The 27,929-nt window shown below is 43.5% G+C and overlaps 1 long non-coding RNA gene across 2 annotated transcripts; it reads left to right on the top strand.

Moving 5' to 3' along the window:
- The first annotated feature begins 580 nt into the window (after nt 1-580).
- Nucleotides 581-27,925, top strand: LOC137570490 (uncharacterized). Of its 2 annotated transcripts, none has more exons than XR_011031065.1 (4): nt 581-1,166; nt 22,768-22,832; nt 22,933-23,057; nt 27,633-27,925. It is a non-coding gene; the product is annotated as an uncharacterized lncRNA (long non-coding RNA). The 2 variants fall into 2 exon arrangements; XR_011031066.1 differs by having other exon boundaries at nt 581-708.
- Nucleotides 27,926-27,929: the final 4 nt, after the last annotated feature.

The raw sequence follows: 27,929 nt of genomic DNA on the forward strand, positions 1-27,929 counted from the left end.
TGTGCGATTTCTTTTATGGGGTGGGGGAGGGGGGGGATGTTACCCATTTTGCTATCTTATTCTGTTTCAAAGCTTTTTCATATCCCCTAGAAGGGGTGTAACTACAGGGAAGCAACCCCGGTGACTGCAGGGGGCCACAGAGCTGTAAGGGGGCCTCAATTACTACTTGACACCCTCCGATACAGGGGTGTAGCCTTCAGATCAGGTGCTTTTGTGGCTGCACTTGTTATGGGTGTGAAGATTATAATTTATGACGTCCACACTTGTTTTATGACCCTTGCAAGATGGGCTCCCTGGCAGTGGGGTCACCAGTGGTAGACAAGGGAAACTGTAAACATTGGGGCTCCATGATTTTTAGTTACACCCCTGTTCCCTAGCGACTAACTATCCTATACAATAAAATGCAAGTGTCCCTGCGTTATCAACTGAATGGTTGTGTGTCCCTAGCTTTTTTGTACTGAGCATGTGCGCAGCCTGGGCAGTTAGGACACAGGGCCGGATCTGACAGTTTGCTGTGTGTGGTTCACAGAGGTTCTCATTGCATTGTGGGAAATAACAGCTTTTTCCAACTGCCAAGCAAGCAGCTCCCTGTGTACATATACTTCAGTCTGTGGTGGGGAACGAGCAAGTGGGACGCGTATGTGTGCGCATTGCGGGGGGTAGCGGCTGTGACCTAGCGCCCGTTATTACGGACGGGCCTTTTTACTAGTAAGACATAATTTTGCATAAAGGGGGAGTGTTGCTACCTAAACAAAATGTTCATTCTGCTGGCCTAGAAATTCCTCTAAGCCTTTAGATTCCTTGCACATGATGCATTGAGATAGGATCACAGCGCAATGCTGTCAAAAAGCTGCGTTGCACGTTTGAACTGCAATGCGACAAGTTACGATTCAAACAGTGAAGCATAAAGTACAATTAAAAGTATGCTTCACCGCACTGTAAACGTGAACGCTACCCTGTACACACACACATCCCAACGGAACCCACCACAATGCACTGCACCACAATTAGTGTGCTAGCCCCATAGGAATATCATTGCATCACGTTGGGAAGCAAAGATCTTGTGCATTGAATGGATCGCATCATGCATTTTGAGTCTTATTATCTAACTCAGATTCCTAATCCCATCTAATCATTTTAATCCTAAATATCCTAGGAGTACCCAGGTAAACTTTATTCGTAAAATTGCTATGTACAGTGGGATGGGAAAGTTTGGGCAACCTTGTTAATCGTCATGATTTTCCTGTATAAATCGTTGGTTGTTACGATAAAAAATGTCAGTTAAATATATCATATAGGAGACACACACAGTGATATTTTAGAAGTGAAATGAAGTTTATTGGATTTACAGAAAGTGTGCAATAATTGGTTAAATAAAATTAGGCAGGTGCATACATTTGGGCACCAGGGCCGGGCCGAGGCATAGGCTGGAGAGGCTCCAGCCTCAGGGCGCAGTGTAGGAGAGGGCGCACAATTCATTCAGCTGTCATTCCTACTTGTGTATGAAGCAGAAAGAAATAAGAAAAGGGGATACATAGCAGTGACTGCAAGCCAGATAACTAGATATTAGGGTGTTGGGGAGGTTGTGGGCCCTGTGGCCCTCTTAGTCTAATAGTAATCAGTGTGCGACAGCTGGGGTGGGAGGGATGGAGGGGCGCATTTTGGTGTCTCAGCCTTGGGTGCTGGAGGACCTTGTCCCGGCTCTGTTGGGCACTGTTGTCATTTTACTGATTCCAAAACCTTTAGCACTATATATTGTAACTCAAATTGGCTTGGTAAGCTCAGTAACCCCTGACCTATATACACAGGTGAATCCGATTATGAGAAAGAGTATTTAAGGGGGTCAATTGTAAGTTTCAATTGTAGGAATAGCAACATGGGGGTCTTAAAACAACTCTCAAATGACCTGAAGACAAAGATTGCTCACTATCATGGTTTAGGGGAAGGATACAGAAAGCTGTCTCAGAGATTTCAGCTCTCTGTTTCCACAGTTAGGAACATATTGAGAAAATGGAAGACCACAGGGTCAGTTCAAGTTAAGGCTCGAAGTGGCAGACCAAGAAAAATCTTGGATAAACAGAATCAACGAATGGTAAGAACAGTCAGAGTCAACCCACAGACCAGCACCAAAGACCTACAACATCATCTTGCTGCAGATGGAGTCACTGTGTATAGTTCAACCATTCGGCGCACTTTACACAAGGAGATGCTGTATGCAAGAGTGATGCAGATTAAGCCTTTTCTCCGTCCACAGCACAAACAGAGCCGCTTGAGGTATGCTAAAGCACATGTGAACAAGCCAGCTTCATTTTGGAATAAGGTGCTGTGGACTGATAAAACTAAAATTGAGTTATTTGGGCATACCAAGGGGCGTTATGCATGAAGGAAAAACAACACAGCATTCCAAGAAAAACACCTGCTACCTACAGTAAAATATGGTGGTGGTTCCATCATGCTGTGTGGCTGTGTGGCCAGTGCAGGGAATGGGAATATTGTCAAAGTTGAGGGATGCATGGATTCCATTCAGTATCAGCAGATTCTGGAGATCAATGTCGAGGAATCGAGGAATCAGTGACAAAGCTGAAGCTGTGCTGCGGCTGGATCTTACAAGAAGACAACAACCCTAAACACTGCTCAAAATCCACTAAGGCATTCAAGCAGAGGAACAAGTACAACGTTCTGGAATGGCCATCTCAGTCCCCAGACCTGAATATCATTGAAAATCTGTGGTGTGAGTTAAAGCGGTATCGTCACCATAAAAATCAAATTTCAACAGCAACTGGTCTAAGTGTATTAAGTGATAAAGAAGCTATTCCTGCATTCAAAACTTTCAAAACTTTTTCTGCTGTTATGATTTGGAGTTATCACATACTTAAGGAGCACTGGCTCTTTAGTTGTCGTGCCAAAGAATTGCATGCTGGGGGTTCTTTTTATCTATAATCTATTCCTCCTCTTCCCTTTATTTCCCTGCCAGCTGATTATCTGAAACCTAATCCCCTACTCTTTTGTGTTTACAAGCAAGGCTTAGGCGACTCAGCGATTGGAGGAGACAAGAAAAAAAATAAAGGGCAGAAATGACATCACGAGTTAGCCTTAACTGTGGGCAAAAGATATGGCCCCCAGCCCCCCACCAGGAACAGAATTCTCGTCATTTACTATATAACATTCACTGAAATCAAAACGTGGACAGTATAATACATGTGTTATGCAAGTAGCTCAAGTATTTATCTACTTATATATGTGTTTTTTTTCCCTGGCATAGTATGGCCGATCCTACTGCTTTAAAGAGAGCTGTCCATGCTCGGAAGCCATCAAACCTGAAAGAACTAAAGATGTTTTGTAAAGAGGAATGGTCCAAAATACCTTCATCCAGAATCCAGACTCTCATTGTAACCTACAGAAAGCATTTAGAGGCTGTCATTTCTGCAAAAGGAGCATCTACTAAATATTGATTTAATTTCATTTTTGTGGTGCCCAAATTTAAGCACCTGCCTAATTTTGCTTAAACAATTATTATTACACACTTTATGTAAATCCAATAAACTTAATTTCACTTCTCAAATATCACTGTGTGTGTCTCTTAATTCAGGGGTCCCCAACCACCGGGCCGCGACCCACTGCCGGTCCGTTGGCAGTCTCCTACCGGGCCGCGGCGTGTCTTGCCTCTCGCCCCTCCCCCCGCGGCCACCGCTCCTGTTACCTTATGAGCGACGGCCGCTTCCTTCCTTATAGTCCCCCAGGCGCCGCTCTCCTCTTATCAGCAGCATCTTACAGCAGCGTGTATTGCGACTGCTGTAAGGAAGGGAAGGAAGCGCATCAGCGGCTTCCTGTAGCGGCGATGCAGTTACCATGGGAACCGCTGACGCGCTTCCTTCCCTCCTTACAGCAGTCGCAATACGCGCTGCTGTAAGATGCTGCCGATAAGAGGAGAGCGGCGCCTGGGGGACTATAAGGAAGGAAGCGGCTGCCGCTCATAAGGTAACAGGCGCGCGGCCATTTGGGGAGAGGGGCACTACCTACACACCCACCCATACTAGGGCGCTACACTGGGCACTCACCTAGCTATACTGGGGTGCCATACTGGGGAACTATACTAGCCATACTGGGGCAAAATACTGGGGCAAAATACTAGCTATACTGGGGCACTATACTGGCTACACTGGGCACTATACTAGCTATACTGGGGCACTATACTGTCTGTACTGGGCACTGTACTAGCTATACTGGGGCACTATACTGGCTGTACTGGGCACTGTACTAGCTATACTAGGGCACTATACTGGCTGTACTGGGCACTGTACTGGGCACCATACTCGCTGTACTGGGCACTATACTAGCTATACTGGCTGTACTGGGCACTATACTAGCTATACTGGGGCACCATACTGGCTGTACTGGGCACTATACTAACTATACTGGGCACTATACTAGCTATACTAGGGCACTATACTAGCTATACTGGGGCACTATACTGGCTACACGGGGCACTATACTGGCTAGACTGGAGCACTATACTGGCTATACTGGGGCACTATACTAGCTATACTGGGGCACTATACTAGCTATACTGGGGCACTATACCATCTACACGGGGCACTATACTGGCTATACTGGAGCACTATACTGGCTATACTGGGGCACTATACTAGCTATACTGGGGCACTATACTGGCTACACGGGGCACTATACTGGCTATACTGGGGCACTATACTGGCTACACTGGGGCAACTATACTAGCCATACTGGGGCAACTAAACTCCCTATCTCCCTATACTGGGGCAACAACCCCCCCCCCCAACCCACTGCATATGACACTGTCCACTAGGTCGCGCATCGCCGACGACCCCTCCCCCCCGGTCCCCAGAGAAAAATTTGGTCAGAAAGCGGTCCCCGAGCCGGAAAAGGTTGGGGACCCCTGTCTTAATTGATATATTTACTGACATTTTTGTATCGTAACAACCAACGATTTATACAGGAAAATCATGACAATTAACAAGGTTGCCCAAACTTTCGCATCCCACTGTAGGCAGCGCACATTAAGTTAGTTTACTTGTTTGTTTTAAAACCAATACAATAATTTGTGTAAAAAAAAAAAAAAAGTTTACCTAGGCTGTGTGCAAGTTACGTAACACATTATGTTACGTAACCAGGGTGCTAAGTAGGTTAGCACCGGTTTTCTCAATCAGATCTCACATTTCAACTGAGTTTAGACGTGCTAAGAGCCAGTGCTAAAGTTAGCACCGTTTTGTAAATCGAGCCCTATATATGATTTGCACAACTCATAAAACATGCAACATTTATGTTGGTTATGTAACAGGCAACATAAAATTGCACATTCATCTATTGCCTTGCTTTTCATCTGCTGCTCTCTGTCAAGCTCTTCATCCAGTTTAAACTCTTAAAGAGTAAATCCAGTGAACATTTTACTGTTGGCAGGTGATGTAGCTGCTGCATGGTTTTTGGCAGTTGGAAACAGCTGTAAACAGCTATTTCCCACAATGCAACAAGGTTCACAGACAGGAAACTGCCAAAAGTTTGAACTTTTCTTGTGGGAGGGGTTACTTGTGGGAGGGGTTTCACCACAATATCAGTCATACAGCGCCCCCTGATGGTCTGTTTGTGAAAAGGAATAGACTTCTCATGTAAAAGGGGGTATCAGCTGCAGATTGGGATAAAGTTTAATTTTTGGTCGGAGTTTCTCTTTAAATCTAACTTACAATGCCCTCCACATTCTCTCTTCTTTGTACATCTCCTCACTAGTTTCCAGATACCAACCCAACCACAATTTCACATCTGCACATGACCTTTTGTCCTCCTCTAGAATTACCTCCTCACAATCACATATACTGTACAAGATTTCACATGTGCTTCACCCCTCCTCTATAATGCCCTTCCACAAAACACCCGTCACTCTCCAACCTTTGATTTCTATAAATGTTCCCTCAAAACTCACTTTTTCGGACAAGCATATAGTCCACCTTAGGCCAGTTCCCCTTTGACCACTGGCCAAATTGTACTCCTACTAGATAACCTAAAAGACACTTCCTCTAGGTATGAATATTGTATACTACCCTACCTCTTGTCCCCCCCATTCCTTTCGACTGTAATCTCGAAAGGGCAGGACTCTCTCACCCTTTTGTGTCTTGGATTTTGTTACACATTAATTAATATTTATTTTGTTGGGCAGCACGGTGGCATAGTGGTTAGCGCTCTCGCCTTGCAGTGCTGGGTCCCTGGTTTGAATCTCAGCCAGGTCAACATCTGCAAGGAGTTTGTATGTTCTCCCTGTGTCTGCGTGGGTTTCCTCCCACATCCCAAAAACATACGGATAGGTTAATTGGCTCCTCCCTAAAAATTGGCACTAGACTGCAACACATAAACTACACAATATAGACATAGGACTATGGTAGGGAATTAGATTGTGAGCTCCTCTGAGGGACAGTTAGTGACAAGACGATATACTCTGTACAGCGCTGCGGAAGATGTTGGCACTATATAAATACTAAATAATAATAATAAAAAAAAATAATAATTTTGTCAATTGTAATAACCAATTCTGTATTTTGTACCATTTTTGTATCTTGTATATTGATGTAAACCATTGTCTGTATTATTTTGTACCCCATGTTTGTTTCTTGCTTTGTACAGCGCCACAGAATATGTTGGCACTTTACAAATCAATAATGATAATATAATGTGATATATGTACTGTATATTGCAAGTTATGCAAATGATAAATTTGCCATTTTTACAGAATTAACATATTTGTTGTTGTATTGCTCCTCAGCCCTCTAAAGTTGGCCATACATCATTTATTTTTTTTCAACTAGAGAAATCTGACTGATTTCTCCGCTTGATGAAATAATTTGAAAAATCGAACCAATATACCATACAGGTATGATCAATTTTTCCAAAACTTAAAGAAAATTATTGGGCCAAAAAATTAAATATTCATATTTCTCTATGTGATTTTCACACCAGGGCCCATATGCAATTCACTTTTTCACCTGAGTTTTCTCCAAGGTGATAATTTTAAACTTGTCAATAAAATGCATTTTAAGCCACTAGAAAGCAAGACAATATACTCAATATAATTTTGATAGTACCTTTTCACCTACTTTTTAGTACTTTTTTAGTTGAAAAGAACTGCAAAGTTATTTTAAATCAAAGATGAAAAATTATCTCCTAGGAGAAAACTCCAGATATATATCAATTTATAAAAACCAAATTTTTCTTTTATATATATATATATATATATATATATATATATATATAAAAATATTGATGATTTGTATACAATCAATCAGGGGAGGGGGGGCTGGAGGAAGCCCTAGGTATGTATACATTTTTGATAATTAAGAGTAAATTCCTGCGCTGCTAAGGCACTCAATGGTGGTGGAGATGCTCCCAGGTGCTGCTCCAAGTGCTGGGTGGCTCCAGCAGTCTATGCAAATGAAGAGAAGAAACAGGAGCGCCTCTCTGGTTCATTAACGTTTTATTAGAAAGATAAGCGCATTAAAATTACACTTCCAGTGTGTAGAGATAGATAAGGTGTTTCTCAAAGCCTGCCGACAGCTCCTCTCCTAGCTCTCTCGCTTGGCCAGAGCGAGAAGCGCGATGGTGTGATGTGGAGCGGGGTCTGGTGGGCGGGGCTTCATCACGCCGATGCCGTCTGACGTCACGATGCTTTTCGGCGTATAACCACGCCTTCGTCAGGTGACGTGACGGCTTGGACGGCTGTTACTTATCACTCCCAATGTGGGCGGGGACGGGGTGTGAGGAGTGAATCCCTCCTCTTCATAATCATGTCTAGGACGGCTGTGCGTGAAATGTATACAAACACCCCAGCGTGAAGGGATGTTTATTCCCTTACATGTGCGCGCTGTATGCTAAATTATTTTTAAAACAGATACTGCAATATACTGTATGTTGTACCTATAGGTAAAAATATATGAGAATTAAATGAAAAATATTTTTAAAAAAATATAAAAACAATCTTTTGTGTAAAAAAGAGGGTATATAAAAAATATATAAAAATATATATATATATAATAAAAAATATATGCATAAAATGTGTATAAGATTATTAAAACGAGGACAACATTCCGTAGAGCCACTCGTACTGTCTGAATGGGGATACATTTCCCGACACTGTTTAATGCAGGGGGGGCAACTGGTGATGTGGCCGTCCCCTCCCACATTGGGAGTGATAAGTAACAGCCGTCCAAGCTGTCACGTCACCTGACGAAGGCGTGGTTATACGCCGAAATGTGTTGTGACGTCAGACGGCATCGGCGTGACGAAGCCCCGCCCACCAGACCCCGCTCCACATCGCACCATCGCGCTTCTCGCTCTGGCCAAGCGAGAGAGCTAGGAGAGGAGCTGTCGGCAGGCTTTGAGAAACTCCTTATCTATCTCTACACACTGTAAGTGTAATTTTAATGCGCTTATCTTTCTAATAAAACGTTAATGCACCAGAGAGGCGCTCCTGTTTCTTCTCTCCATACATTTTTGATAACCCTCGTCTCAGGTACACTTTAAATATGAATTGCTCTTGCACCAGCTTGCAAAAAAACAACAAATACGTAAAGAGTCAGTTAGGGTCAAAACCATCCAAAATAACCACTAAGTCAAAAGTGCTGCAGTGCTCAACATCTGGGGAAAAAAACAACTGCATGGATAGTTCATGTATCAGTACCTCATTGCATGAGGTACAGTATAAAATAGACAAATCCAATTAAAGGCTATGTTAGGGACACAAATATGGTGGGAATTAGGCTGTAAGCCTTTTGAGGGAGAGTTAGTGGCATATGAATTATTAGACATAGTTAAATCTGTGTAGATGTCAGTGCTAAATAAATCCAGAATATGGTAGGACGTTAGACTATGACTATGGTAGGGATTAGATCATGAGCTCCTCTGAGGACTGTCTGTGACATGACTATGTGATCTGTACAGTGTTGCAGAAAATGCCAGGGCTATACAAATACATAATAATGATACCGGTATGACATTAGACTATGACTATAACAGGATTATATTGTGAGTTCCTCTGAGGACAGTCAGTGACATGACTGTGTTTCTCTGTAAAGTGCTGCAGAAGATGCCAGTGCTATATAAATACGGTACATAATAATGATATGGCAGGACATTAGACATTGACTATGGTAGGCATTAGATTGTGAGCTCCTCCATGTTCTGCCTAATAAAAGTGCTGCCTAAGATGCCAATGCTATATTAATACATTATATGCCCAGATATTTGATTGTCAGCTTCCGTAAAAAAGAGACTCCCTCACTTGGTGTACCTGGGCAGCTTTGTCCTGGTGATGTGAAGAGCCTGTGGGTTGCGTTGGAAGTCCTGTGGCTGTTGACGGTAGTGCTGCAAAAAAAGCAATGTTAGAGATTAGATTGTACACTTCTCCTAAGAAAAGATTGTAACATGACTATGTACTCTAAAGTGCTGCCTAAGATCCCAGTGCTTTATAAATACATAATGATATGGTAGGACATTTGGGGCTTGATTCACAAAAGTGTGATAACTCAATTATCACGCCTAAAAACTCAGTTATCACGCCTAAAAGCTTTGCACATGCAAACTAGGGTGCTAAGTAGCTTGCGCCCTAGTTTGCATGTGCAAACTAGAGTGCAAACTACTTAGCACCCTAGTTTGCACGTGCAAAGCTTTTAGGCATGATAACTCAGTTATCACCCTTTTGTGAATCAAGCCCTAGACATTGACTGTGGTAGGGATTAGATTGTGAGCTCCTCCAAGGACAGTCCGTGACATGACTATATTCTCTGTAAAGTGCTGCCTAAGATGCCAGTGATAGCTGCCTAAGGCCCGGTTCACATTAGCGGTGGCCGTCCGGAATCGCCGTGCCGGAGCCGGACCGCTTGCAGAACGGACGGAACGGACGCACGGCAATAGCAATGAAAGCCTATGCGTCCGTTCACATGCGTCCGTTCTGCCGGACCGGAGCCGGACCGGATCCGGACCGGATCCGGACTCCGGCGTCCGTTCCAACATGCGCTATTTTTTGGTCCGGCTCCTCCGGCAGCCGTATCCGGAGCGGAGCCGGACTGCACCATCCGGCCAATACAAAGCAATGAGAGCCGGAGAGCGCACAACACACTGGCTACAAAAACCGGACGTTCTACCCCACTTCCTATGCATTTTGGATGGGGACCACATGGGCCCAGCGTTCAAAGAGTGGGGCAGCAGCGATTTCATGCTGGAGCTCGTTTTGGCAGCAACATGTCTGATGTCTGATAACGAGGAGGCGAACAACAGGAAGGAGAGAATTCCCAGTTTTACGAGTAAAAAATGCCTGGATCCATGGTCCCAACTGCAGTCTCTGTATCCACGGATGGTCTCCACACGTCCACCTGTCTCCAACAATGACCCCAGACCCTTCTGCTGACCTCCCAGACCCCAGGTATTTACAGGATGGTATCTCCTTAAGAAACCGAATCCGGACCGCAACCGTGTTCACACCGCACGGAAACCGGATGCAAACGGACCGGATCCGGACCGGATCCAGATAGGAACCGTGCGGATCAGGTCTGGTCCGGCTCCGGTGCGGTCCGGACATCCGGTGCGGTTTTGACAAAACCGCAAGTGTGAACGGGGCCTAAGATGCCAGTGATATAAATACATTATATGCCCAGAGATTTGAATGTCAGCTCCTGTAATAGATACTCACTCACCTGGTGTACCTGGGCAGCTTTGTCTTGGTGGTGTGAAGAGCCTGTGGGTTGCATGGAAATCCTGTGGCTGGTAGTGCTGCAGAGAAAACAGTGTTAGAGATTAGATTGTGAGCTCCTCTGAGGACAGTCAGTGACATGAGTATGTTCTCTGTAAAGTGCTGTCTAAGATCCCACTGCTATATAAATACATAAAATGATATGGCAGGACATTACATTATGACTATGGAAGGATTAGATTGTGAGCTCCACCAAGGACAGTCCATGACATGACTAGGTTCTCTGTAAAGTGCTGCCTTAGATGCCAGTGCTATGCAAATACATAATAATATGTTAGGACATTATCGTATGACTATGGTAGGATTGGCTTGAGAGCTCATCTGAGGACAGTCCGTGACATGACTATGGACTGCAGAAGATGTCAATGTTATATAAATATATAATAATACGGCAGGACATTAGACTATGACTATAGCAGGATTAGATTGTGAGTGTGACATGCCTATTAAAGTGCGGCAGGAGCATGGAAGGGGGGGCCCAGGTAAGGAGGGGGGAACCTCCCCCCCTCCCTGCCGTTCTGTGCCCACTGCCCCCCTTCCAGGCTGGGGGCACCATACTGGGACACCTGCCTACCTAAACTGGGGACACCCATATACCTGCCTACCTAAGCTGGGGACACCTATAGGCCTGGCTACCTATACTGGGGACATTTATATACCTGCCTACCTAAACTGGGGACACCTATAGACTTGGCTACCTATACTGGGGACACCTATAGACCTGCCCGCCAGGCCCTCTATTTTTTGGGGAACTGCTGCCAATCTGATTGCATTTTGTGGGGAAATCTGCTGACAATCAGATTGCATTTCGTAGTGAAATCTGCTGCCAATCTGATTGCATTTTGTGGGGATATCTGCTGCCAATCTGATTGCATTCTGTAGTAAAATCTGCTGCCAATCTGATTGCATTTTGTGGGGAAATCTGCTGTCAATCTGATTGCATTCTGTGGGGAAATTTGCTGACAATCTGATTGCATTCTGTGTGGAAATCTGCTGACAAGCTGATTGCATTTTGTGAGGAAATTTGCTGACACTCTGATTGCATTCTGTGGGGAAACCTGCTGACAATCTTATTGCATTTTGTGGGGAAATCTGCTGACAATCTGATTGCATTTTGTGGGGAAATCTGCTGCTAGATATTTTCTTCTTTGGGGGAAGGGGGGTTCAACCCTCCACTATGTGGTCTGGAAAAAATGGCCCTCCATGCCCGCGAAGTTGGACAGCACTGGACTACTTGATATTATTATTTTGCGGCATTTGATTTCTTGATGAATTATCATGAGGCATGTAACTACTTGATTACTTTATCTAAAATGTATCCGGTTGGACCCAATCTCAGCGAATAACACCACTACTTATTTTGTGTATTTTTTTGTTATTTTGTGTATTTTTAAGTATGCCCATGACCCATCATGACCACGCCCATGTTCCAGTGCGTGGTGACAACCATGTGGACATCTCCCTGTTAAGGAGTGTCCTCAGAAGTGCTCACAATCTATCCCCTACCATAATCTAATGTCCTACTAAATTATGTATATATATATATATATAGTGCAAAATTTCTAGAGTGCATGCGTATGTGAGCCCAAAATGGGAGTGGGGGGGGGGGGGAGGGGAACGGGGGGCCCCAGGCTAAAGCTTTCTTGGTGGGCCCTTAGTGTCCCAGTCCGACCCTCAAAATGTGTGTGGTATGTTGGTATATAGGAAGGTGATATCGCAAGTTAACCAAATGTAGTCATCTTGCCAGGGTATGGAATGTATGAAATTGATGAGGTGTTGGGAATCTTTAAGAAAAGAAGTGTAACATCTGCAACTATGGCGGCTGCGGACACACAGGGTATACCCGCAGCCGCCTTTGTTCCCTGTTCTCAGTCCTCATCCATTCCGTCGGCGTCTAGCACGTCGGGAACGGTACTGTCTCGTTCTCATAGGGTCGCTGTATCGCGCGGGCGCGCGCGGAGACAGGACCTTTATGCTGGAAGAAGGCGCGTCAGCTGACCTGCCGGTCGGCTGACGCCAGAAGTGACTCACGCCGCTCGGATTGGCTCATTGGTAAGGGGCGTGGCTGTGAGCTCTCCCCGGCTTCTTAAGCCTTCACTGGTCATTGGCAACTTGTCTGCTGTTACGAATACACTCGTGTTAGCGCTCAGACCTTAGACTAGTATCCGGTGGGCTTTGATCTGGGAGGAAACCAGGGATTTAACACAAGACTAGGACTATTGTTATATTGTATTACTGATTACCTGTGTATGACTCTGGCTATACTCTGACCTTGCTATTGTTCATCGATTCTGTACTTCTGCCTATCTGACCTTAGTTGCTGAACCTCTGCCTGATAACTCACTATTCTTCTGCCTCACATTTCTGTACTGTATTTGCCTCTCAGTTGCCAAACCTTGCTTGTCTTACCTCTCTACTCACCAGTGGGCCCTTGCCACTGGTGAGATGCTCTTTTGATTAAATACACACCAGCTCCTCTGGTGAGGTTTAGTTTAAGTTATACTACTGTTGTTGCAGCTAGTACCCACCAGCTCCCCTGGTGAGGTCTAGTACTGTTGTTTCAGATAGTACTCACCAGCTTCTCTGGTGAGATCTATTCATTTATCTACTGTTGCACCAAACACTTTACACCTCTGTTTCTCAGCCGTCTATACTTACATTATTGGTGATACTGCAGATCACCACATAATCGGGTATAGAATCTGTATTATTGGTGATTCTGCAGATCACACAATAATCAGACGTCTGTGTGCTACACCAATCATTACAAGAAGGTAGGGACTGTACGTGAGTTTGTAAGTGTGTAACTATAAACCGGGACAAATTACTGGTGACAGAGTTTATTCCAGAGATAATGGGTCTACCTGGTGGTTTGTGGATATTTTTGTGAATTTTGGGCAGATAATAGAAAAAATGAGTTTTGGGGTGGTGGTTAATAATGTAATTTATCTCATTTTTGGTGATAATATTGTTGAGTAGGGCATCGTTGATGACATTTTTGAGGGTTTTGTTCAGTTCTGGAGTAGGGTCAGCTTGTAGTAGTGTATAATGTTTGTGGTCACTGAGCAATCGTAGGGACTCTTCAAGGTAGTCGGCTTTGTCTAGGATGGCAATCCCTCCCTCCTTGTCGGCTGGTTTGATGACTATACTGGGATTATTTCGCAGAGTATTAAGGGCTGTTCTTTCTGATGGTGTGAGGTTGTTGGTGGAACTAGTATCGGGGATGGTGAGTTCCTGTAAATCTTTTAAAACCAGGGAATAGAAGGTGTCGATAAAGTTACCCTTAGAGGCTGTAGGGTAAAAACGTGAACAGCCTTTTAAATTAGTGTAGATATATTTTTCTGTACTAATTTCTGCTGCGGATATGGAGACAATGGGGAGTGTGTCATTATTAGTAATGATGAGATCGGTGGGTTCTGTATGTAATAAGACATTGTGTTTCTTTATAGCAAAATGTCTTTTAAGGGTAAGTTTGCGGATGTAGGTGTTGAGGTTACTAAACAGTTCAAACATGTCTGATTGATTGGTCGGGCAAAAGGATAGGCCCTCTTCTAGCAGATTGGATTCTTGTTTTGTTAGAATATGGCTGGAAAGATTGAAAATGCTTCTTTTGATTTCTGTTGGGGAAGTGGTATTGTTGGAGGGGTGGTTGTGAGTTATCGTTTGTTTCTTTTTTCTTTTGCCTCGACTTCCTCTCTTTCTGGGTCTGACAGTGGGCGTTTCAATTTGTTGGGTGGTTGCAGGAAGGAGCGGGCAGATATAGGGCTGGGTAATTGGGTGGACAGGACGTTTTTTGAAAGGGAGGCTGGTAGTTCTAAAAAAGAGGAAGACATGGCTTGGTTCTGTGTTTCTCTACTGCTGGTGTGTTGGGGAATTGTGGGTATGAAAAATTTACAGATAGTGGTTTGTTGGGGATTTTTGGTCATAGAGCTGGAAGGTGGTGTAGGTGGGTCTGGTGATACCGGGGAATAAGGGTCTGTTGTGTAGGTGCTTATTTGGGATAATCTTATGTCGTTGTCTGGTGTGTTATCGGTTATATCCAGACTTGGGGAGGGATTGTTATCCTCGGGGGGGGGGGGGGGGGGGGGGGAGGGGGTCTTACTGTATTGGGTTTCTGTACTGTAAGGGTGTCTGGAGGAATAGATTTATTGCAATTGAAAGTAGACGGAATGAGGTTGGTGTTAATATTTATCAGGCCAGCTTCAGCATGTGGGCCTCTGGTCGATGGATTACCGGGGACTGAGTTAGGTGGGATACTGGGACCCGGACGGGGTTTAGTGCGTGTGGTACATGGCTCCTTAGGTGTGTTTTTAGTTGGGTTGGGTTTTTTATAATTGAAGCTGTTTGGTGGTGGTACCAATTTGGAGAATTCGATAGTGTTAGTGTCCATGGGTGCATAGGTGATAGTGTTGTGTGGTGGTGGGCGTGGAGTCTGATAATTGGGATTGGCAAAGTGAAGGGGTGGAGGTGGGTAAGGTGGATTAATATGTGATGTGGGTCTGGGGAAGGTGATGCTCATGAGTGGTGGTGGGGGAATAGAAGGGAACGTGGCCGGTGCTGGTGGAGCTGGTGGGGTGGGTATTGGTCGTGGCTTCCGTTCCCTTTCCCTATGTTCAGCATAGGCTAGTCTATCCCGGTTACATTTATTAAATTTTGTTTTCGGTGGTGTCTTGTTCAAATATTTTGACTCTTGTGGTAAGGTTAGATAGTAGGGGATGATATTGGGGGTTTGTAGTATGTTGGGCTAAAAATTCTTTACATTCTATAATTATGGGCTGTAACTCGACAACCAAGGATTTTCCCTTTTTAATGATTCTTTCCATGATCCCTTTAGTACAGCCCTCCAGGTAATTATAAAATTCTGTAGTAAAGATGATATCTTTAGGAAAAGCAGATAGAGTTTTGATTCTAATGCCATCAGGAGATATTTTCTCATCACTGTATGTCTCCTGCATGGCGATATCAGCTACGTTGAAGAACTCGTCCTTAAAGGTTGTCTCGAGTTTCTGGAATGTAGGCTTGAGGTCAACGTTATGTACATTAATGGTAACTGGAAAATTGGTTATGGGTTCTGCTGCGGCTTGTTGGTTTTTCTTAAATTGTGCCAGGAGGTTATTCCTGTGTGCAGTATGTTCTTCAAATAGATCCATGTTGTATGTGGTAAAGGGCTGCAATCAGGTCAGGGTTGCCGCGTCGTCAAGCGAAGTGTCCAAGCAAGCTTGTAAGGAATATAAAGAAAATAGATGTGCCCCCAACCTCCGCAGCTTATTAGCCCCTAGCAAACTACGTCACTTACCCACAGACAACAGACACAATCCAACCACCCCGATTCCTGGTTGCACCCCTTGCAACCATAAGAGATGCCTAGCCTGCCAATTCATCCTTCACACCTCATCATTCTTCTCCCAGGTCACTAATGTAGAATATCATATTAAGGACAGCATCACCTGCGATTCAAAATATATCATTTATGTCATCTCATGCCCGTGTCAGCTGCAGTATGTGGGCAGAACCACCCAACCAGCCAGAAGTAGAATAGGACAGCACAAAAGAAACATACTTAACAAATACCCCCTCCACAGCGTGTCACACCACCTCACTACCCATCACGATAGCAATCCTGAACTTTTCCGTATCACACTCATCGAATCTGTCCCACACAATCGTTCAGATTCTTTTGACGTTTTAAAAAAATGAGAAATGTATTGGATACAGATACTTAAAACCTTAACTCCCGATGGTCTGAATGAACTACTGGAAAAAAATCTATTAACCTATCACACCCTACAGTCAATGTTTTTCTCTTTTTAACCTGTCCTCTCTTTTTACTGCATTTAATTATCACCATATATTTTTATGTGGATTTATTATTATTATTTTTATTTTATATTCTTATGTCTTTTTGATGATGTCAGTTCTTATGGTGTTTTAATTGTGCTTTCTTTGTTTGTCTTTTTATGGGCTTCATGTCAGATCATGAAAACTACATCTTACCTGTGAACTGTCTTTAGATAATATAACTCCTGTCCCCTTATTGATCCCTTATACTGTACCCGCATCATTTTTATTACCCACAGGGGTTATTTCATTTAAACTCCTATATACCCAACGGACTTATTGCGTTTTATGGTACCCTAAAAAATATTCTTATGGACATGCACAATGAGCACTGTAATACACCTTATAACATTAACTGCATAATCTAATTGTATTTTATTTTTACACCACTAGGGAGTAGTATTGTACTGTTATTATGCCTTTTAGTCTAAATTAAGTTGACTTATTTATATACCATATGTTTGTTATGTTTTATTTATTTATGTATTTTTCATATGCCATTCTATCCAGGATTCAAACCCTGGTCTCCCACAGCAAAGGTGGTGCCCTTAACCAGTGCATTATCCAGCCACAACCATAGGCACACTGCCCATAGGTTACTTTAGTGATGACACATCTTATACACCCTGCCCAACAGAGCCGGGACAAGGTCCTCCAGCACCCAAGGCTGAGACACCAAAGTGCGCCCCTCCATCCCTCCAACCCCAGCTGTCACACACTGATTGCTGTTAGACTAAGAGGGCCACAGGGCCCAAAATCTCCACAACACCTTAATATCTAGTTATATGGCTTGCAGTCACTGCCATGTATCCCCTTTTCTTATTTCTCTCTGCTTCATACACAATTAGGAATGACAGCTGAATGAATTGTGTGCCCCCTCCTACACTGCGCCCTGAGGCTGGAGCCTCTCCAGCCTATGCCTCGGCCCGGCCCTGCTGCCCAACACTCCTTACATAACTCTAACTATCAGTCCCCATTGTGTAACAGCCACGCCCAGCATACCGCCCACCACTCCTTACATAACTATTTTCCCATTTCCCCATTGGACAACTGACACGCCCCTTAAAAACCCACCCCTCCACTCATACAGACAAGGGTACAACAGTTACGCCCAGCACACCACCCACAATACTTTCCCTTATCCCCATTGGACAACTGACACACCCCTACGTATATCTACCCCTCCACTCATACAGTGAAGGTGATCGGCCAATCCACCACCCATATAGGTATATAAGGAGCTGTTTTGCTTCAGACCAGTACAGAGGCGCTTATCGTGACCTTGAGACTGTACTGGTGAGTCTAAAATTCTGAATTTTTTAAACAACCCACACCTCACCACCCCCTGCCCATACATTTCAATAGACGATATGATGAGTCAATTGTGATACATGTCAGACGGGGCCTAGATGTGGAAGACACTACGCAACAGTTACACGCGGTGGGAGGCGTGATCCCGGGTGAGGAGGACACGGAGACTGAGCGCGTGGCGGTCAGGACTGCTTTAGCTGCAAGGGACGTGCATGCCAGCAGGGCCAACAAGACGTGGGAGAGCTCATGTGGAATACTCTATGCTATTGATTTACCAAGAAGATTGTAAGTGCAATTGCTTTTTATAAATTTTTATTAAAGATACAGTATTACGCTATGTTGAGGCGTTTTTATTGAGGTACATATGCGGAAGAGGTGGATCTGCTGGAAGTGAAGGGGAACTTGCCGTGAGTGGTGGGGGACGACCTTTAACGGTCCCAAAGGTGGCATCTGACCTCTCAGTAGGTCTCAACACACGGTGAGTGCAGCTCACTGGGGTGTGGTGATGGCTTTTTTCTATCCATATGCCCATTATTTGATGTGATAATCGCCGGAGTAGGAAGAAGTTGGAATTGGATGTGGAGAGAGATATTTATCTGCTGGAATTTTATGTGGACTTTGGGGGATTATATGTGTAATTTACCATTTATGGTGTGAAGATATGTGTTAATCTATATGCTAATATATGTGTTGTGCTTAAACCATCAATTGGGTGACTGTGAAGGACTGTGAGCGCCAGCCTCTAACATAATACTTTGATATTAATTACTGTAAAAATACCACTCAACAATATGTACATTACTCTGAGGTCACTTTATTTGTCTCTGTCTTTTCAGTGTGTACTCCTATTTGTTATTGCCTGAAGAAGCGGGAATATACCCAGGAAATGCGTTGCCAGTTGTTTCTAGGAGTATGTGAATAAATTGTGACTACCTCAATCGACAGTATCGTGTCTGTTTTGGAGTGGCTGGTCCACCACCGCCTCCTGAACGTTTTATACAATTTTAGCATATTTTATCCTTGTGGCGCCTCTGTACATCTTTGTAAGTTTTAAAATTCGCCTGCCCATTAAAGTCTATGGCGGTTCGCTAGATTCGCCTGTTCGCAATCATTTGTGGAAGTTTGAAATTCTATGTTCGTGACATCTGTAGTCAGGGTATATAAAGTCTATTGAATCATTATCAGAAAGTGGCACTCAGTCCTCATTAGGATCAATGCTGTGTACTTGGACTTCCTCCCTGTATGTAAAGTTAACCTGACCACACAGATCCGCTGTGCGAATGCGCCTGGGGTTGGGGATATTTAATACAGATAATTGTAAAGTACAGTGCTTAAAAAGGAACTCTAGTGAAAATAATGTAATAAAAAAAAGTGCTTCATTTTTACAATAATTATGTATAAATGATTTAGTCAGTGTTTGCCCATTGTACAAGCTTTCCTCTCCCTGATTTACATGCTGACATTTATCACATGGTGACATTTTTACTGCTGGCAGGTGATGTCAGTGGAAGGAGATGCTCCTTGCTTTTTTGGCAGTTGTAAACAGCTATTTCCCACAATGCAACAAGGTTCACAGACAGGAAACTGCCAGGACCATGGTCCTCACAGTTTCCTGTGGGAGGCGTTTCACCACAATATTAGCCATACAGAGACCCCTGATGGTCCGTTTGTGAAAAATAATAGATTTCTCATGTAAAAGGGGGTATTAACTACTGATTGGGATGAAGTTCAATTCTTGGTTATGGTTTCTCTTTAAGATGTGGCAGCAACCACCGCACTTACGGTTCTTGATGCTCTCACTCTCCTTTAAGAATTCTGCTGAGTTGCAGAGTTCTGGCTGGCAGCTCTGATTTCCCCTGGTTAGTCGTTCTGTTCACCGCTGTTTGGGATAAACAGTCCTGTGGCTACTTTGAGTTTCGGGTCACGACGGTGCACTTTCCGTGACATCATCTGAGGGGTGCAGCGTCATAGTTGCTTGTTCTATTCTTCTTCACTAGATTCTTCACAAAGCACGTTGGGCTGATGTGTTTCAGCAACCATGGCTACCTTTTTCAAAGCCAATACTTTTAATTAAATTTACTTTGAAAATGGCATCCTTGACTGCTGAAACATATCAGCCCAACTTGCCCTGTGCAGAATCTTGTGGAGAAGCATAGAACAAGCAACGTTTGTATCCACGTTCGGCAGGGACGGATCTAGACCAAGTGGCCCCAAGTTGCGCCTGGGGCAAGGTCAGGTTTTGGCGCCTAAACTGCCATTCCCCATCCACATTTTGCCGCCTTTTTAAGAATTCAACAAACTGCGCCTGTGGCAAGAGACCCGCTTGCCCCCCCCTAGATCCGTCCCTGACGTTCGGGCGCTACAACCCTAAAGTGACGCCACTGAAAGTGCACCGCTAAGACCCTGATATAGCCACGGGACTGTGCATCTCAAACAGCAGTAAAAGGAACAAATGTGCGGGGGAGGGACAGATCTTCCAGACAGAGTTCTGCACCACAGCAAAATACCTGAAGGGGAGTGAGAGTGGCAAGAACCGTAAGTGTGGCACTTAAGTACTGTACCCTACAAATATGTACTTATTGAATATCGCCAACCCCAGCCCAGGTGCATTCACACAAGGAATCTATGTAGTCTGATGGACTTTGCAAACCAAGGGGAAGTCGAAGTACACAGCTTTGAGCCTAATGATGAGCAGCATTTTCTGATACTCATGCAGTAGACTTTATAAATCACATAAGGATTCAAACAAGTGATTTGTCTGTTGTCCTTCGAAGTCTCTGAAGTGTACTTTTTCTTTTTTGATCTGGTTGCATACTTTAAATAGTCCAGTGTACAGTAAATTTGCGCGCATTTTATACCCATTTGTGCAGATTTTTCCTACATTTTTTACAGCCCTTTTCTTTTTCTTTATTTTCCTGTGACGCTACTAGGTGGCTCACTTAGCAAGAGTGTGGTGGGGAGTGACTTAGTTCAATACCAGCATTTTCACTTATGTATATATTTCAGTGAAGCATTTATAGGATGTTCAATATACATTTGCTTGTTTGTTTTTAATTTATATTTGAATAAACACATTTTGACTACAGTTTACCCAGCGCTTCTTTTTAACTACATATCTGACAGGGCAGGTTGTAGACTTTTTGCTGCCTGAGGAAAACTTGTGAGAGATTTGGAATGATCACACAGCAACGCGACAATTTACTCTGCTTCATTTCATGTTCTCAAATGACATGCTGCAGCTCAACACAATAGCACACTGGCTGGCTGTGAGCCTGTGGCAAGCAGACTGCTCAGCCATTCCATTCCTCCTCAGTCAGGACAGCCTTCTGCTGTGCAAGTCAAATGAAACACTGCTGCTCTCCTGACTCCCCCTCCTCACTCACTGTCAGACTTCTCACACAGCACAACAAGCTGCTTTTCTCCTATGATGACTTCAATACCTCGCTCTCCTCCGCTTTTCCTCCTACTCTGACTGCATGCTGTTAGTGTAAACACAGTACAAACATGCTGCCCCTGTAATCTCTGCGCCTGATGCAAATGTTTCACCTTGCTTCATGAGAGAACCGGCCCTGATATCTGATCATTGACGGTGTAGGAGGGGGAAACCTCCTACATTTAAAGCGAACCTGAGGTAAAAATAAACTGATGAGATAAACAATTGTATTTATGCTCCTACTCCTAAAAATGACTTTCTTTTCGATATTCCATAGTTTTATTTTATATTTAAAAAAATAACAAACTAGATTGAATGTTTTGTTGCTCAGTGCTGACCTACTAAGTGTCCCAGAGTTACAAAAAGGTCAACAGTTTGTGTATTTTATCTATCCCCTGCCCTCAGAAGTTGTATTCTGACAGCATAGCCGGCCATTGACCTGAGTGACCGGAGCGGTTGCTCAGGGCGCCGGCTTTCAAGGTGGGCACCTATAGCTGGCTACCTATACCAAGGGCACCTACACCTGACTTCCTATACTGGGGGAACCTGTAGCTGGCTACCTATACTGAGGGATGGCACCTACTCCTGGCTGCCTATACCGAGGGCACCAACACCTGGCTACCTATATTGGAGGCACTTACGCCTGGCTACCTATGGGGAGAGACCGACAACTGACTTTCTATACTGGGGGCACCTATGCGTGGGTACCTATATTGAGGGCACCTACACATGAGATCCTATACTGGGGGTAGATATACCTTTCTACCTACCTATACTGAGTCTCAGGGTGGTTTTTTGGGGGGGGTAGGGGGGAACACACTGCAGCTATAACCCGTGGTGCAAATTGTCAGTGCTGTGCTATCCTTCCAAATTGGGGCAGCTAACTGTCCCACTGACTGTTTCTAATAATATTCCTGAAAGGTTCTAGCCTTTATTCCTTCATTTTTAAGTTTATTCAGGATAATGCACTCTTTCCATCTATTTCATGGTTATTAATAGTATTTTTGCTAGTATACATATGAGATGTATTACGGAGATCTGAGCATTTGGGAACCACTGTCCTACGAAGTAACTCAGGAGAAAAGGTGAACTGCATATGGGCGTGTGTGTGTTTGTGTGCGTGTGTGTGTGTGTTTGTGTGCATGTGCGTGCGTGTGTGTGTGTGTGTATGTGTGTGTGTGTGCGCGCGTACGAAGAGGATGGGGGGGGGCACAAAAATCAGGTTTCGCTCAGGGCGCTGTGAAATCTAAGGCCGGCCCTGTCTGCCAGGAAAACAATTAAAGTGTAATTTGCTTATCAGACAAGGTGCTGACAAGACAAGAGCTGCCACTTCCATGCCTAGAAATTAACTCTTTCAGGCGGCAAAATAAAACAAAGTAAAACTGCCTGGTTATTAATGTGTTTTGCACTGTACATACAGGTTTATCTCTTCACGTCACATGTCACCTCAGGTACATTTTAAGTTGACAGCAGGCCCGAGCAGAGGTGAGAAAACAATTGTGTAAGTGTGCACATTACCCTAGAGCGCCACCTACGTAAACATTTCAACCTGTCTCGTTTGTCATTTCATTGCTTTCATTGGTAGGATATCATGAAGTGAAGCCCTTGTAACATGATCTTTACTCACCGCAATGAGCTGCTCTGGAGTTGTAGTAATGGCAGGAGAAATATGATTCCAGAGAAGACAAGAATAATGCACAGCGCCCTCAGGTATCGGATTCTACAGAAGCAAGCAAGGTTACATATGATGGTTAGCAATGTTAGCATCCTGTAGCATGTCTATTTTGATGTAGCCAAGAATCAGGGGTGAACAGACATTACACATCGTTCATTGGACTTCCAAAAAAGTTGATTTGTTGCACTGGGCTACTATTTTACACCAAGCTAGAACCAAAGAAATGATCTTCTGAAAAATTGGAAAAACATTTGTTTAAACTCTACCTGAAGTGAGAGGGATATGGAGGTTGACACTTTTAGAATTTTAACCAGTTCACCCCCAAGGGGTTTTATCCTAACGGACCAGAGTAATTTTCAGTTGTCAGTGCTCCTCCCTTTTATTCCTTAATAACTTTATTACTACTTATCACAAGAAAATTATCTATACCTTGTTTTTTTCGCCACCAATTAGGCTTTCTGTGGATATTACATTTTGCTAAGAATTTTTTTATTCTAAATGCGTTTTAATGAGAAAAACAGAAAAAAAAGAAAAAAAAATCATTATTTCTCAGTTTTCAACCATTATAGTTTTAAAATTAAACATTCACCTGTGGATAAAACAAACACGTTTTATTTGCCCAGTTGTCCCGATTATTAAACAGTTTAAATGATGTCCCTATCACAATGTATGCCGACAGTATATTATTTTGAAATATAAGTGTTATTTTTCTGTTGTGTTTTTTTTTTATTCTGGCCATAATTACAAGCCCCTATGTAATACATTAAAATTAATTTCCCCCCATAGAATATAAATCAACAAAGCTGAGTCCCTAAGGAAACTATTTATTTATTTTTTTTAGCTGATTTTTTTTTTACAAGTGCTTTTTTTTGGGGGGGTGGGGGGGGGTGGGGTGGGGGGGGGGGGGGTTTGGTTGGAAGTGTAATTTTATTAAGATCTGTATGTACCTGAAAATGAATGTATTTTGTAGGTGTAATATACTTTTTGGCCACAAGATGGCGCTAGTGAATACTCATAGGAAATGTTCAATTTTTTTTTTCCTTCACTTCATTTAATTGTTACATTTCCTGTTATTGTGAATGGACGTAGCCGCTGTTCGCGGTCACGTCCATTCACTCCAGGCACTGCGATTGGGTAGAGGACCGTTCGGTCTTCTTCCCCAATCACCCAGCACGGAAGCCCGACGGAAACAGCGGCGGTAGCGGCGCACACACGGCGGTAGCAGCAGCGGGAACGCGGGACGTATTAAAACGTTATGTTGCTGTTAATAGCGGTAAGCATGACGTTTTAATACGTTAGGATGTCAGTAAATGGTTAAACAATACCAGTTGCCTGACAGTCCTGCTGATCCTCTGCCTCTACTACGTTTAGCCATAAACCCTGACCAAGCATGCAGATCAATTGTTTCTGACAAAAAAATCTGACTGGATTAGCCACATGCTGGTTTAAGGTGTGTGATTCAGACACTACTGCAGCCAAAGAGATCAGAAGGACTGCCAGGCAACTGGTATTGTTTAAAAGGAAAATTAATATGGCAGCCTCCATATACCTCTTGCTTCAAGTTCCCTTTGAGTGAATTTGCCTCATAGCTTATGAAGAAGTTGGGCAGCACGGTGGCGTAGTGGTTAGCTCTCTCGCCTTGCAGCGCTGGGTCCCTGGTTCGAATCCCAGCCAGGGCACTATCTGCAAAGAGTTTGTATGTTCTCTCCGTGTCTGTGTGGGTTTCCTCCGGACACTCCGGTTTCCTCCCACATTCCAAAAACATATGGATAAGTTAATTGGCTGCCCCTAAAAATTGGCCCTAGACTACAGTACTTACACTACATAATATAGACATATGGCAAGGTAGGTGGTAGGGATTAGATTGTGAGCTCCTTTGAGGGACAGTTAGTGACAAGATATATTTATATATACACTGTACAGCGCTGCGTAATATGTTGGCGCTATATAAATACTAAAATAATAATAATAATAATAATAATTGTAGGGTGAGAAAGTCTGAGGTAGTGATCAATGATGTTTACAAATGTATCAGATTTCTCTCCTATGCACTGCCATTTTATTAATAATCTGAACATTTATAGCACTGGGATGGAAGGTCTCGCTTACCAAGAAAGGTTAGATAAACTGGGTTTATTTAGTCTAGAGAAAAGACGCCTTAGAGGGGATCTAATTAACATGTATAAATACATCAGAGGGCAATATAATAGCTTGGCGGATGAGCTTTTTGTCCCTAGGCCTTCTCAAAGGACCAGAGGACATGATCTGCGCATGGAGGAAAAAAGTTTTAGCCATTTATTTAGGAAAGGGTTCTTTACAGTAAGAGTGATTAAGATGTGGAATGCATTGCCACAGGAAGTAGTTATGGCAAACTCTATACCTGCATTTAAAGGGGGCTTAGATGCTTTCCTTGCGTTGAAAGACATCCATGGCTACAATTACTAGGTAATGCCTAATGATGTTGATCCAGGGATTTTATCTGATTGCCATCTGGAGTCGGGAAGGAATTTTTTTCCCTTTTGGGGCTAATTGGACCATGCCTTGTAAGGGTTTTTCGCCTTCCTCTGGATAAGCAGGGATATGTGAGGGAGCAGGCTGGTGTTGTACTTTGTTCTCTGGTTGAACACGGTGGACGTTTGTCTTTTTTCAACCAAAATAACTGTATGTAACTACAGTGCTGTGAAAAACTATTTGCCCCCTTCCTGATTTCTTATTTTTTTGCATGTTTGTCACACTTAAATGTTTCTGCTCATCAAAAACCGTTAACTATTAGTCCAAGATAACATAATTGAACACAAAATGCAGTTTTAAATGATGGTTTTTATTATTTAGTGAGAAAAAAAACTCAAAACCTACATGGCCCTGTGTGAAAAAGAAATTGCCCCCTGAACCTAATAACTGGTTGGGCCACCCTTAGCAGCAATAACTGCAATCAAGCATTTGCAATAACTTGCAGAGAGTCTTTTACAGAGCTCTGGAGGAATTTTGGCCCTCTCATCTTTGCAGAATTGTTGTAATTCAGCTTTATTTGAGGGTTTTCTAGCATGAACCGCCTTTTTAAGGTCATGCCACAACATCTCAATAGGATTCAGGTCAGGACTTTGACTAGGCCACTCCAAAGTCTTCATTTTGTTTTTCTTCAGCCATTCAGAGGTGGATTTGCTGGTGTGTTTTGGGTCATTGTCCTGCTGCAGCACCCAAGATCGCTTCAGCTTGAGTTGACGAACAGATGGCCGGACATTCTCCTTCAGGATTTTTTGGTAGATAGTAGAATTCATGGTTCCATCTATCACAGCAAGCCTTCCAGGTCCTGAAGCAGCAAAACAACCCCAGACCATCACACTACCACCACCATATTTTACTGTTGGTATGATGTTCTTTTTCTGAAATGTTGTGTTACTTCTACGCCAGATGTAACGGGACACGCACCTTCCAAAAAGTTCAACTTTTGTCTCGTCGGTCCACAAGGTATTTTCCCAAAAGTCTTGGCAATCATTGAGATGTTTTTTTAGCAAAATTGAGATGAGCCTTAATGTTCTTTTTGCTTAAAAGTGGTTTGCGCCTTGGATATCTGCCGTGCAGACCATTTTTGCCCAGTCTCTTTCTTATGGTGGAGTCGTGAACACTGACCTTAATTGAGGCAAGTGAGGCCTGCAGTTCTTTAGATGTTGTCCTGGGGTCTTTTGTGACCTCTCGGATGAGTTTTCTCTGCGCTCTTGGGGTAATTTTGGTCGGCCGGCCACTCCTGGGAAGGTTCATCACTGTTCCATGTTTTTGCCATTTGTGGATAATTGCTCTCATTGTGGTTCGCTGAAGTCCCAAAGCTTTAGAAATGGCTTTATAACCTTTACCAGACTAATCGATCTCAATTACTTTTGTTCTCATTTGTTCCTGAATCTCTTTCGATCTTGGCATGATGTCTAGCTTTTGAGGTGCTTTTGGTCTACTTCTCTGTGTCAGATAGCTCCTATTTAAGTGATTTCTTGATTGAAACAGGTGTGGCAGTAATCAGGCCTGGGGGTGACTACAGAAATTGAACTCAGGTGTGATAAACCACAGTTAAGTTATTTTTTAACAAGGGGGGCAATAACTTTTTCACACAGGGCCATGTAGATTTGGAGTTTTTTTTCTCACTAAATAATAAAAACCATCATTTAAAACTGCATTTTGTGTTCAATTATGTTATCTTTGACTAATAGTTAACAGTTTTTGATGAGCAGAAATATTTAGGTGTGACAAACATGTAAAAGAATAAGAAATCAGGAAGGGGGCAAATAGTTTTTCACAGCACTGTATGTAACTTTTCTCCTGTAAGACTCAAAGCGCTCAAGAACTGCAGCCACTCGGAAAGCGCTCAAGAGGCCACCCAGCAGTGTTAGGGAGTCTTGCCTTGAACTCCTCACTGAATAGGTACTGACTCTAGCCAGGATTCAAACCCTGGTCTCCCATGTCAAAGGCAGAGCCCTTAAAGAGACTCTGTAACACAATTTTCAGCCTTATTTCTTCTATCCTATAAGTTCTTATACCTGTTCTAATGTGCTCTGGATTACTGCAGCCTTTTCTAGTTGCACTGTCTCTGTAATATATCTAATCTTTTTTCCTTTGTCAAGCTTTGTCGACCCAGGGAGGAATGCACTACCTCTGCTGTGATATGGAGAAGTTACGCACGCCCCCTCCACGCCCCCTGCAGGCTCTGTGTGTGTGCTGTGTGTATGAGTCACAGGCAAGGTTTCTGCTCACAGCCAGCGTGTCTGCAGCTCATGGAGCTGTGACCTTGTGAACAGCTGTGAGTGCAGAAAGATCAGTTCAAAGCCCAGACAAGCAGCTAAGGCAACAAGTGGCAGTACCATTCCAGCAGTCAAGTCAAGATTGAGAGGAGCCACTGCCAACGGGCACCTGCTTTGATG

The sequence above is a fragment of the Hyperolius riggenbachi genome, chromosome 4 (assembly GCF_040937935.1).
Source record: "Hyperolius riggenbachi isolate aHypRig1 chromosome 4, aHypRig1.pri, whole genome shotgun sequence".
In the NCBI taxonomy this organism is placed as follows: Eukaryota; Metazoa; Chordata; class Amphibia; order Anura; family Hyperoliidae; genus Hyperolius; species Hyperolius riggenbachi.